Genomic DNA, 14,453 nt, shown 5'->3' with positions numbered 1-14,453 from the left:
AATACAGGAAGGTAAATTATTTATCTTTTCATAAGAGGGTAATTTGCTCATTTGTGATATCACAAGGGGGTTGGTTGTATTTTTTTCTATTTTTTTGTGTCATATATTTATATTACATTTACATGTGTATTGTATGTAGCCCTATTTTTATTTATAAAAATAATTTAATCATATTTTTTAATATAGAAAAACACATACAGTAAAACCTCTATAAATTAATAACCTTGGGACCATGAAATTTTATTAATTTAGAGAGATATTAAATTATCGATAAATTAATATTTTATTAATTAAAAGAGAGACTTTTTAAATTCAGCAAATTTAGTACATATGTATTGAAAATAAATAAATTCATATATGTTTCATTGATTATATTCATGCAACAATGAACTATTATATTCATAGACACATGTATCAATTCATTGGAATTACTTAAATATACATGTTTATATTAATTCATTGCACTTAAATAACTATTATAACCAATTAAATATATTCATGCATGATGAATGAAACATATACTACATAAATCTCAATATGATAATAAAATAGTTCATAACACCCAACCATGTCTTCTCATCTAAAAGGCATCGCAAAATCATCCATGAATGATCAAATGCGTAAAGCATTACAGATTTCATATTTTAGTAAATTATCATAATATTTATAATTGTAATATTTATGAATTATTAATTTAGAGTTTTAATGGGACCTAATATTTATAAAGAAATTTTCTGAAAAATTATTATTTTATTATCTTATCGAATTTGATGATTTTTTACAAAGGCCCAAGTCGGGACCGGAGGATTTTATTATTTTAGAGAGTTTATTAATTTATAGAGTATTAATTTATAGAGGTTTTACTGTATGTTAATAAGCTATTGATATATGACATGAAAGTGAGATAGAAGATTTGGATAGTACTATTTGTTAGGCTTAAATACAATTTGTGTCCTGTACTTTTTGTATTTTGACATTTTAGTCCTTCATCTTTCTAGGGTGGCAAACAGATCTTATAACTTTTATAATTTTTGTGATTTTGGGTTTGCAATAGTCGGAGTATGCAACTATTGGGGGAAAAATCATGTGCCCCCAAGTGTTTTTCTAATTGGGGGCTTTTATTCGCATTGGTCAATCTTTTTGTCAGCATGAAAGCAAATTCTTGATCCTATATTTTTTATATTTTGCTGTTTTAGGCCTCTATCTCTTTAGGGTACCAAAAAGGTCCTGTAAATTTTAATTTTTTGTGATTTTGGTATTAAATTAATCAATAAAAAAAATCAAATTAAAATAAGCACATGCAGACACATGCTTTTTTCCAACAATATTTACAAATTTCAGCCGTTGAACAATTAAATTCATAAAAAATTAAAATATTATAAGATCTATTTACTACCATAAAAAAAATAAAAGATTAAAACATTAATATACAACAGATACAATAGAAAAATTGCATTTAATCCATTTTCTATGCTGTCTTTCAATTTGTTCATTATGGTTTAAAAGTTTTAACTTTTAGTTGACTTTTCATATATAGATGGTCGAAAAAGTCAGAGATGGAAAGCTGCCCTTTAATACGTGGAAGCTTCTTGTAGTAAAAGATACGGAAATATAACGTGAGTGAATTTTGCATGTGCTGCCGGAGAATGGAAACACTTCCAGAAGGTCATCTTAGATGGTGGAAGGGAAGATAAATTTACGGGGAAAAGTATTATTTTAGTCCGTTAAATATGTTTAATTTTAATTTTAATTCAATAACTATGTTTATTTTTGTTTAGATCCAGTAACTTACGAAATTGCTTACTTTTAGTCTTTTGGCAGATTTTCGGACAATTTTACCCCTATGCAACTTTTGAAAGGCAGTTTTAGTTCATATGCACTCATAGGGGTAAAATTATCCGAAAATCTGTCAGAAGACTAAAAGTAAGCAATTTCGTAAGTTATTGGACCTAAACAAAGATGGACATAGTTATTGGACTAAAATTAAAATTAGACATACTTAGCGGACTAAAATAATATTTTTTCCTAATTTATATCATAAGATGAACTGGAAAATATTTTCTCGACACTTTGGTGCAAATTCACGCAATCACGCAGTCTCCAATTTTGAATGGGAATAAATGGCTCACGTTTATGACTAATCCAACTTGTAATTCCGCACAAGTAAAAATATTTTAGGGTAATAGATTGGAGGTTTTATGGTTCGTATATCTACATGATGATACAGGCAAAAACAGTTCGTAGGTTCAATTTGAGATCATTGGGTTTTGATTTTGCAAATTTTAAAAGGGTGAAATGCAATTTATCCCATTTGATATTGTAAATGAGCAAATTACTTTATTATAAAAAAAATAGTAATTTACTCTTTATATTTTTTAAAGTGAAGCAATTTTAAAAAGCACAGGGGGTGTAAATTGCTGCATTTTAAAAAGTATAGGGAGCAAATTGCTGCATTTTAAAAAGTACAGGGAGCAAATTGTTAACTTTTTTTTTCATAAGAGGGGGAATTTTCACATTTATAATATCACAAGGTTCTATATTGAATTTTTTTGAATTTTAAAATTTACAAAAGAGAATAGTTAACACTTCAATATTTAAATTAGTACGTGATTAAAAAAATATAATGAAATTAATAAAAGAGAAACAATAATGAGCAAGTAGACAAATAAAAAATAAAAATTTCGAATTTCACGTGTGCGAATGTAATTGATTGTTATCCCTTTACACCGAGAGGGTCTCCGTTATTATAGACGATCCTCCTCTAGCAGTTAGGATGAGGAGGACAAACCCCTGGATTTTCTTTTCTTTTTTTTTTTTTGTGTAGGGGGAAGGGTGTTAGAATAGGTAATCGAAAGCCAATTAAATTGAATTTTTCTGTAATTTATTTGACAACTTTTCTCTACTTAATCACTTGAGGTAAATGAAAGGTCTCGAGTGATTAAGTAGAGATGCCTAGTCCAGGATGAGAACTAACACCCAATTTCATATTCTAGACTAAGATTGATAGACAGTTGATGGAAGGACCATACTCGTATCAATTCTTGGAGAGCATAAATGATAGATTAATATATGTAGACAAATCCATCATATGGATGACTTAAAATATAATTAACTGGATTAAACTGAATTTTAGGTGAGGTCTTTTTAAATTATTAGATTAATTTAGTTGGACTTGGTCCAATTTATAAATTGGATCTATAAATTGAAAGAGAGAGACGGCTTGGATCTTTTAATTAGATTAAAACATATGGGGTTTAATGTTGGCTTATGATTAAATTAAATTTAATTAAAGTCCATGAGACATTTGAAAAAATCGGTATGACCCGAAATGCAATGGGAGTAATAAAATATTAAAATCGGTTCAAAGGGTATTTGCTTTGAAATTTTCGGGCGCGCGTGTTTGTCGAAAGCATAATAACAAACATATAAACATGTTAGACAAGTGGCTACAGGATGAAATAAAAAGCATGGAAACAAAATATGAAACTTTACCTTTTTGTTTCTATAGTGAGCAGCAATGTGAGTTGTTCCCTTTACGTTTACCTGTTCCGTTCACTTGAGATTTTAAACTAGAATTCCTCTAAGTTGTCCACACCACAAAATAGAATAGATATAACTCTTTTTCTATTGCTAGATAGAATAAAAAACAAAAAAAAAAAAATAACTCCAAACAAACACAATTGTTTAGTATTTTTGGATTGTTTTATATTCTAATTTGAATCTAATTCAATATAGAACAAAAGGAAAATATTTTTGAGAGAAAAAGAGAGTAAAATTCATGGCTTAGAAGGTAGGTTATGTTGGATATGTGTATAGTTTTATATATCACATACAATTGAGTTCAAAATTCAATAACTAACAAGTTTGCCTTCAATGCAATGTATACAACAACATGCATACAACCTCCAATCATGATGAAATTACCACTCCATCATATTCATCATGGTGAGGAGTTTCAACTCCTTAACTTGCTCCAACTTCCCTCAAATGGGCTTGGATTTCAAATATGCACCGGACTTGATTTATTCAAATTAAATCAAGCCCAACTAAAGTCTATTGGATAATAATTAATTAAATTAATTTTAACCCAATTAAGTCCAAAGATTTATTTAATTCAATTAAATAAATTTAGCCCAAATACTAATTAATTGATCCAATCAATTAATTAAATCAAACCTAATAAATTAATCCAATTAATTTAAAGATGTTAAACTCAAAAATTAATTAATCTAATTAATTAATTTTTTAGTCGTCCATCAAATGAATTATTAAATAAATGATCCAATCATTTCTATATTCTCGTTGAATTAATTTAATACAATTAAATTAATTCATTTCTTTTCGAATTAATTCCACCAATTCCATAGTGATTTGTGTGTGACCCTTTAGATTTATCCTCAGCTAGACTTAGGCTTTTGTCCAACACAATGATTAGTTAAACTAAATTTAATTAATTTATTTTTAATTAACCATTAATCAGAAATTTTCGTCACCATGGGTGTCCGTCTAGCAACGGTCCATGACACTAGAGACTAGGTGAATGTTGGCATGAACATTTAGGCTCCCGAGTACCATATGGATACGATCCTTCCATCATCCGTCTCTCGATCTAAGTATAGGGCATGAAATTGGGCGTCGGTTCCCATTCTGCACTAGACACTATGCTCGATAACACGAGATGCGTTTGCTTTATTGGTTGATGTAGGAAACCATTCTCTACTCAACCAATTGCTGTGGCCATATACTTTAAGTGCTCGAACCATCTTAGAGCGCATAGGAGACTTGACTGTCATATACTGATAGGTGACGAATTCTATTTTGGAACTCACCGTCCTCACTACATATTCTGTTTGCACTGAGCAAGACTTTTAATGACCACATCCAAGATACAGTCATTTTTCGTCAATCCAAGATACAACCATCATATGATGCAACTGCCATGGTTGAACGCACAAAAAAGATTGAGTGGATCGGCCCGACAAACGCGGAAGCGAAAGCGGTAATAAAATACATAAATTAAAATAAAATGTAATAAAATCATAATTCCATAGGGAGTACCTTTAGAGTTTCCGGACGTTCGATGTAGTTAATAATAAACAACAATAAAATAAATGGGGCTAATGGTTGAATGAAAATGAGAGGTACATAAATTGTAAATCTAGAATTACCTCTTTTCTTGATTTACTTCAAACCTCATTCGTCTGACCCGTTCACGCAAGACTTCAACGTAGAAACCCTCTAAAGTTGCGTCCATAGCACACAGAAATTTGGGATCCCTTCGCTAGAAAAGAATTGGGGAGAAAATCACACCAAGTGTGTATTGGAGAGGGGCGGCCGAATTGGAGAATTAGGTGAGGAAATTATTTTGTGTTGTTTTGTTATGTATTCATTAATCATTCCAAATAACTAATATACAAATATATACCTTGTACCGATGTATTAGAATGTGCCTTGGTTCATTCTATAATCCATAAGATAATAAATCCTTTATTCCAAATAAAGGATGACTAACATGACACTTTCCAAAAGTGAATTTGTTAGTCAATAATTTGCTTTCCTAGAATTTTCCAACAACTTAATTTAGGGAGTGATTTGGTTGATTTTATTAAATAAAATACAAGGCCAAATAATTTTAATTAAATCTAATTTAATTAAAATCCACCTAATTAAGCCCATCATATATTTAATCCAATTAAATATATGAGCCCAATAAGCCTTTATTAATTAATAAGTCTAATTTATTAAACAATAAGGGCAAATTCAATATAAATTAATTCTATTAATTTATTCTTGGATTCGTCTATCCAATGGATCCCTATTATATATAAGTAATCAAAATACTTACGGAATTAGTTCCCAATTAATTCCTCGTCCCTTCTCGGTAATTTATGTGTGACTCTTTAGGTTCACCTTTCAACTAGACTTGGGCTAGTGTCAAACACTATCATTAATTAAATTTAGTTTAATTAATAATTCTCGATCAACCCTTGATCAAGAAAGCCCGTCACCATGGGTGGCCGTCTAGCAACGGTCCATAGCACTGGAGACTAGGCGAATATTTATGAGAACTTTTAATTGGGGTTTCCAATTTCAGTTGTAATAAGTGTAATTAGGATTGTGAGGTTTCATTTATTTTGAATAAATGTAAGCTTCCATGGAGATGAAGACCTAGACCTGTTGGACGGAGCTCATGACAAAAGAAGAACAAAGAGGAAGACCCATTAGAATGATAATGGCTTACTATTTTGTAATAGTTAGGCCACACCCTAGATTGACCATAGACTCACTGCGGGCTAAGTGGGTCGCTTAGGATTGGGCTTGTGATCATCCAACAGGGGCATGCTTGCCTTGTTTTTGCATGTAGTGTATGTTTTAATATTTGGAGTATGATGTATTTGAAATCCATCTATTTATACTCAATGATTAAACTGATGTATGCAAAATCTTGTAATGATGGGGTCTCGGTTACAACAAACTTAACTCACTTGGATGGTCCAAATTAAATATTAGGCCCATAATGGCTTAAAATTCAAATGGTTTGATTAAATCCAAGCCTTCCATCCACAACAATGTGGTGCGGATGTTACTTTCACCCATTCGTGGTCTCACGAGTCGTGGCACGTCTGGAATGGAAGAAAACTACATTATTGTTGTGAACGAATGGAATATAGTCCTATTTCCCTGTCTCATAAGTCGTAGTGGGCGGTAGTTGAGATATTCATTTGGTTGATGGGTCGGGCGTAACGCTGAGTAGCGTGATTCGCTTGGAGTCATTGGGATCACGTGAAGAGGTGAGGCAAAATAACTTGAGGATCACATTGGATGAGAATGGTATAGGTTACCTCCCATTGTAACCGATGAAACACGACACTCATCCAATGAATGCAATACTTAGTGCAAGTATCTGTTGGACTCTCAATGCCCAATCTCCAGGTCTTCGACTTGGAACGTTTCAGACCAACCCTCAAAAGTTGGTTTCATAGCTACCATCCAATGCGCAGTCCAACTACATGGGTTATTCAATTGGTCTGTGGGCATTTGTTGTGACATTAAAATACCGTTCAACGTAAATAGTAAGCACAACAAACACATGGTGGCATAGATGAATGCTTACTACATTCATCAAGATAATATCACATTCATAAAGATTGTTTAATGGTTCCCAAAATTGCCAATCTAATTGGCTTTCTGGTCACCAGTTCTAATACTGTGATCTTCAAAATTTTCCTTTCAATACAATGATCAAGAGTGTGACACCCTCTCCGAAATTACATTCAATTCTGTAATAAACTCACATTCCCGGTAAGACATCTGATTTAATCAATATTTTATAAATACCTCAAGCAATTAAATACTTCATGAAAGACTTGGTATAATATTCTTAACTATAACATATGAAAAAGAACAAAAGTGGTGTTTCTAGCTATTCCAATACTTGGGATATCAATTCAATCATAATTTAATATTCTTGTAAGCATGTAGCGAGAATTCCTGACTCAAAAACACCGTTGGTGACCCACCTACAAGTCTGACAACTGGCTTACGCACTAACTAGATGAGTCACCGCGAGTTATCTCCCGAAAAATACGTTGCAAAGAATGAGTTGCCAACTCAGTAAGTACAACCAATCAATCTATATATATACATACGTCCTAGGTCAAATATAATAAAATCATATCAACCAACCAATATTCGTCAAATAATATTAGCAAATATAGAAAAACACAACAACATATGCATATAATCATAGATCAGCCTACGACATAATAGTGAAATTTTAATTTATTTTTTTGGGGCCCTACTTAACCAAATTGGAGTATATCACTCACTGGCTTTGCCGGCTATCATCAGCATCTCAATCACAATATTCCTTTTTTTTTTCCTCAATATCACACAACACACAACTCGTATGATACCCCATCATCACTGATACCACACAACACAACTCGTATGATGTCCCCTCACCAATCATATCACACATCACACAACTCATATGAATGCCACATCATCTCTATTTGATCAATGACAACACACATCTCGTCATTAACCATATTATCATAAGCTATTGCAGCATACCCCCTCCCAGTTAGGAAAGCCATTTTTTATTCCAGTTCACAACAACAATATCATTAATTTCGTCATTTAATTCTATGTCATAATTATTTTTTCATCAAAAACTTTTCCATTTGATTTTATTCACCAATCAGTTATGGGATCACATAATCATTGATCTTACATCCGTACAATACAACCACATACATCAATATAATAACAATTTTACAGATATCAACATAACCCAACAAATAGTTCACGATTAAAAATATATAAACAACCAATATATAACGTCACATATATATATAAATTCAACTTTACGACCAAATATATAGGCAACCAATATATATAATATATATATATATATATATGAATTCAATTAGCTATACTTACCTAAATTCACAAAGTGATTCAATTAACACAAAGAGCTGCTCAACTCTCTACTTTATCGTCACATCCTATAGTAATTTATAATATATATATATATAATCAATATATTGTAAATATTGTAAATTCTAAATAGAATATTATATAATATTTGTATATTTCCACCAACATTTTAATATTTCATTTATATCGAAGTTCAAACCTCCATTTCGTTTTCTTCTAAATAACTACACTTTCTAAACTTTCAAGGTATATATTTAATTTATCAACTAACTCATAAGAATTTATTTAATCAAACCTCTTATATCTTTATAACTACCGCTCTTAATAATATTTGTAAATTAAATTATCGCGAAAATCTCATTTTCTTTTTAATAATAATAATATTTCTCAAATATAATTTTTAATCATTCTTAAATATAATTTTCGAATATTCCTGTGGATTTTTATCAATTTCTCATTACTAAATAATTTAATTAAAATATCAATGCATATAATTACATATCTGATTAATAGGTCCGATGGAATTGAGTATAGTAAATACAATAATGATTAAATCTAACAATCTAATAATGTAATTAACCAGTGTAACATTTTTATATCAAATGTGATATTTAATTTGACACTAATTTAAATAGTCAAACTCATAAATTATTTCGATTAAACAGTACATCAATTAATATAAATTATATTTAATAAATAAACTTATTAAATAATATAATTATATAGATTAAAAATCAAATTCTTCTTATCTTTGTTTTCCTTGTGAGAATGTGCATGATAATGTGTGAAATATCCGTTGTGTGTGCGTTTGATAAATATGTGATATATATATAAATATATAGTAAGGATGGAGGTGATGCTACCCAGCCTTTTCTTATTTTATTAATTTTCTTTAGTTTATTTAATATTTTTAAAATTATTATTACATCCTACCTAATTTCTTAATTAATATTATTTGCTTCTATTATAATAAACATCAATTTACACTACTGAAATTTTCATATATTTAAATTTCAACAAATGATTTGTTTATAATATAAATTTAATTTTTTTTAATAATTATCAGTTAGTGTCTTAATTATGTATAAAATCTTATGAACGTCACAAACAGAAAAAAATAATAAAGAAAAGAGAGAGAAACCGCGAGTGAGAGTTAGACGGATGGCTAGGCGTGTGTTGTGAAATTATGGAAATGACTTAGTCATTCCATATACTAGGAGTTGACCTAGGGTTAATTATTTAAAAATTATCAAAAAAATTTATATAAATATAATTTATATAAATTCTATAATAAAAATATGCTGAGTCGTGAGTGACTTAAAAAAAGGCTTTTTTTTTAAAAAAAAATTGCTCATATCATGGATCGGATCTGTGACTTGGTGTCCGTGGATTCGATCCACGACATGAAAATAAATTTATTTTTTTAAATTTTTTGTTTAATTTTATTTTTTATAAATTAATTATATTCAATTAATTTTTAACATGTTAAAATTCAAAAAATCATAATGTTAATATTGTATTAATTTAAAAAATACAGTGCACTATATAAATGAATAGGGTATATTTTTTTTATACGATTCTAAAGAAATACAAAGAACTATACAATTATTACTGAGAACCCCTCATCGGCACATTTGATTATGTAGAAAAATCTCTTTATTGGGTTTGTTGTCTTTCATGCGTTTGTAGCAAATCCATCTCGTTGTGAATATGTGATGTTTGGTTTTGATTAGGGTGTGTAGAGATGCAAATAGTAGTGTGGTGGACCAACTCAAATTTCGAAACATCCTAATAATCTTTGGAATGCACAGGTTGAAATGACTTAGAATATGTATTTCTGTAAGCCATTAAATCATAATAATCCTTCACCATTGATGCAGTATTAATCATGTATGCTGCACATTATTTTTTACAATGACTGCAAGGATACCAAATTGAGTCCACTTGCCGCATAAACATTATCGGTTCGCAATTTTGACAATATGGGTATTGAGTCCATGCCCATTCTATCGTCTTGTAACAACCGAGGCGGATTGTTGAAATTGATGGTATTTGGTGACAGTATGCTCAACAGAATTTTGTTGCCAATGTGTGAACATCTTGTATGTAAAAATCCGTCCACAGTTGGTTGTTGGTCAACATTACACTACTCTTCGCAAACCTCTCACGAAAATAATGGACAGTACGTTGAAGCGTCATCACAACTATTGTTGTCAACGGTAAGAGACGAGCCCCTTTTAATATTCCATTGATACATTCTGACATGTTGGTCATTAAATACCGCATCGCCATCCACCATCATGAGAAGCTGTCCATTTTTCCTTGTTAATTTGGTCTAAGAATTCAAACCCACCTAGTTTTTGGCTTTTTATCTCTTCCATAATTCGATTGAATTTTCTGATTTGATATTCAGAGTCAACTCTCCAACAAAGATCCTTTTACATGAAATTTTTGAAACGACTATTGAAATTAGAACACACATGCCTCAGGCAATACCGGCGCACACTGTGAGGTGGCACAAAATCTGAACTTTCACCTACTGCTTCAATGATACCGGGTGACGGTCAGAAATAAGGCACATTCCATGTCACTCCCGTATAACATGTCTGCTCAATTGTCTAATAAATCACTTCTAAGATGAATATGATTCTTCATTGGCAATTGCTAAAGCAAGAGGGTGTACCTGTTAATTTTCATCCATGACAGCAACAATTAACATTTTGTCTTTGTACTTTGTGTATAAATGGGTCCCGTTTACACTGATAAGTTTGCGACATATTCAAACCCTACGACACATGGTTTGAACGCCCAAAAGACGTATCCTAGTATATATACACCAGTTGATGGTTGGAAGGCTTTGTGTTCCCATTTAACAATAATTCTTGGATTAAATTTTTGGAGAGCTCCCATGTATTTGGGTAGCTTTCAAATTGATCTCTCCCATGTGCCGTAAATAATTTCACATGTCATCTTCAAACTGTACCATGCCTTTTGGTATGGTATATTGTAACCTGTATGGTCTTTCACAGTTTGAATGACATACTTTATTCCGGATGCTGAGTTGCATTTCACCTGTCCTAAAAGCAAAAAAGCAACATAAACCCTATCTAGATTACCATATTAAAGGGACATATCATTCAATATACATGTATGGTCCCCCCATATTTGGTTATTATCTACCGTCCAATCTTTTGTTTTAAAATCCCTCACAGCTCCCATCTACACCACATATTTGAAAAAATAAATATCAATCAATCGACTAATGATGTATGCTTATGTCTTAACATATATATAAATATATATGTATATACCTAGGTTGCGCTGCTTACAGACCACTTTCTGTTTGACCTTTGAACTCTCAGTTACAAAATACTCGCGAAGTGCATGTCGTATCGAGTGATCTTTCACCGCCCTTTTTCTTTATATTTTAACGATATTTCCGCAATAAGTCTGCCTTCATTCTTATCATAAAATTTTGCATACCTCATGGTCGGTACATCAATGGAATCTACAGGTACCTCCAGAAATGTTTGTTCAAAAAATGGTATAGAGCAGTAAAATATTTGCTGAGTAGTTCTGTTTGGCATAGCTGGTTCAGAAGATGATGACGTACCTTGTGCAAATATTTCAGTCACAACATTTATGTCAACATCGTTTGGTCCATACTCGGGTGGAATTGGATATTCCACTTCATGTGGTTCAGAAGTACCATCTGAATTATAGGCAAAAGTATCCGAAAAGGGTCTTCTGCCTCAGCCTCATGGTGTATAAAATTTGCGACAGGGTCTTCTGCCTCAACCTCAGCCTCATGGGTATAAAATTTTTGGATACGTGAGTATGTGAATGGGTAGGTTCTGTGTAATTGATTTCAATATTATCAAGTCCTTGCGTAATAGTGACCGTATTGGGAGCATAATATTTCGCGTCATAATTAGAAGTGTTTGTGTAAAAATCGAGATTAGAAGTACCTGTTCAAAAATTAGGATTATAAAATCCTTGGGTGGCAAAAAACGACATGTATTCCCCCCCATTGTTGAGTCATTTATGGGTTAGCTTCTCCCCACTGTTGACTCATATCTTTGTTAGCATTTCTCCACTGTCTGCTCATATCTGGAGTATCCTCGGGTTGGATTTGTTGTGATTCAACGTAAACTTCAATAAGTGGGAATCTACCAGCAGGGTCCAAGAAAAATGACAAAGTGTCATCATCTTTGATTTGTATGAGAGTTTCTTTAATACGACTGAGATATTGGCACGAATGTTTTGCAGATACTTTCAAGGAGTATTCTTTACTATCAATACCCCTTCTGATAAATCTTTGATAGAAACTAAGCGTAAGTTGATGAACAAGGTATCCTCATCGCTGCAATGGGCATCTGATCATATGTAAAAGACCAACCATCGCTAGATAATTCACCATCAAAATACACAAAAATTTCTATGCAAGAAGATGAAATCGGCATATTTAGAAGAAAACAAAGATATAATTCTCACAAGTATTTGAGATGTTTCAAATTGAACGAGTTGAAGCTGTTTTAAAACACATATTGATGCATTTATACACGAAAAAGAATATGAACATTCAAATTCAAACCTACCGGCCTTAATAATACCTGTAGCCGGATTCCCGCTGCAAGGCTGGGCGCATCAGCCTTGTGTTTGAGGCTGACGCACGGTCAACTTTGTAATTGAGGCTTAAATACCAGGCTGACGCACGTGTCAGCGTTCATAGGCTGACCACTTCAGCTTTGCATTGACATGACCCATCAGTTTAAAATGTGCAATGTAAAGTCGAGGGCCGTTTATAAAATAGGCGTCATTTCACTTTCAAAATTTCAATGATAAATTAAGAGTTTTTAGGTAATTATATTTTTAAAAGTATTTTTTGTTGTGTTAGAAAAATTAAATTTTCGTACGAATGGATAGACGAGCAGTCTACAGTCCTCGTGATCGAACTATGTTGTCCCAACAAGCACAACTCAGGTATGATGATATTCCCAAAGGTGACCTTGATGCCGTACTGAGAGCAAGACGTGCGGATGGTACTTTTTGTAACCATTTTCAACAACATAATCTTCACGTTTGTGTACAACAAATTCTACACCAAATAGGATTTTATGGCGTATACAAGTACGGACGGCTTGTATATGATTGCCCTCTTATTACTGCATTGGTGGAGAGCTGGCGATCTGAAATACACACTTTATATTTTTATGTATGGGAAGCCACAGTTATCTTACAAGATGTTCAAATAATCTGGACACTCCCAATAGATGGCGAACTTGTGACAGGAATTGATTTCGACCGAACCACTATGTTTCGGAAATTATGTTTAAGGAATATTATGTTATTAAAAAGGGAAGATGAGGTTTTAATGATAATCTCATTTACGGATGTTATTAAAAATGATAGTTATAAATATATAAGGGGTTTGATTAAATGAATTCTTATGAATTAGTTGATAAATTAAATATATGTTTGAGAAGCCTAGAAAGTGTAGTTATCTAAAATAAAATGGAATAGGGGTTTGTACTTTAATATAAATAGAATATTAAAAGATTGGTAGAAAATGCACAAATATTATATAATATTTTATTTAGAGTTTATGATTTTATTTAGAGTTTATGATATTATAAGTATATTGATCATACGTATAATATTCTATTATAGGACGTGACGACAAAGTAGAGGGTCGAGCAGTCCCTCGTGAAATCGAAGCATTTTGGGATTTAAGGTAAGTATAGCTAATTGGATTTATATATATAGCTATATGTGTAGTATTGTATATATATTATATATATTGATTTCTTGTATGTGATCGTGAACTTGGCTTTATATTTATGTACGTGGATTTCGTATATTAATTGTTTATATAATTAGTTGTAGATTAATTGTTAGATTACCATAATATCGATAAAATTGTTACTATGTGTTATGTGATTGTAATGTAGAGACATGCGGGATATGATTATTTGATGATCGTACAATTAATTGTTGTACGAAATCAAATT

Source organism: Sesamum indicum, linkage group LG10 (assembly GCF_026168435.1).
Source record: "Sesamum indicum cultivar Baizhima isolate 11 linkage group LG10, ASM2616843v1, whole genome shotgun sequence".
Lineage (NCBI taxonomy): Eukaryota > Viridiplantae > Streptophyta > Magnoliopsida > Lamiales > Pedaliaceae > Sesamum > Sesamum indicum.
The sequence above is the reverse complement of the archived record's forward strand: the minus strand, read 5'-3'. Positions refer to the sequence as shown.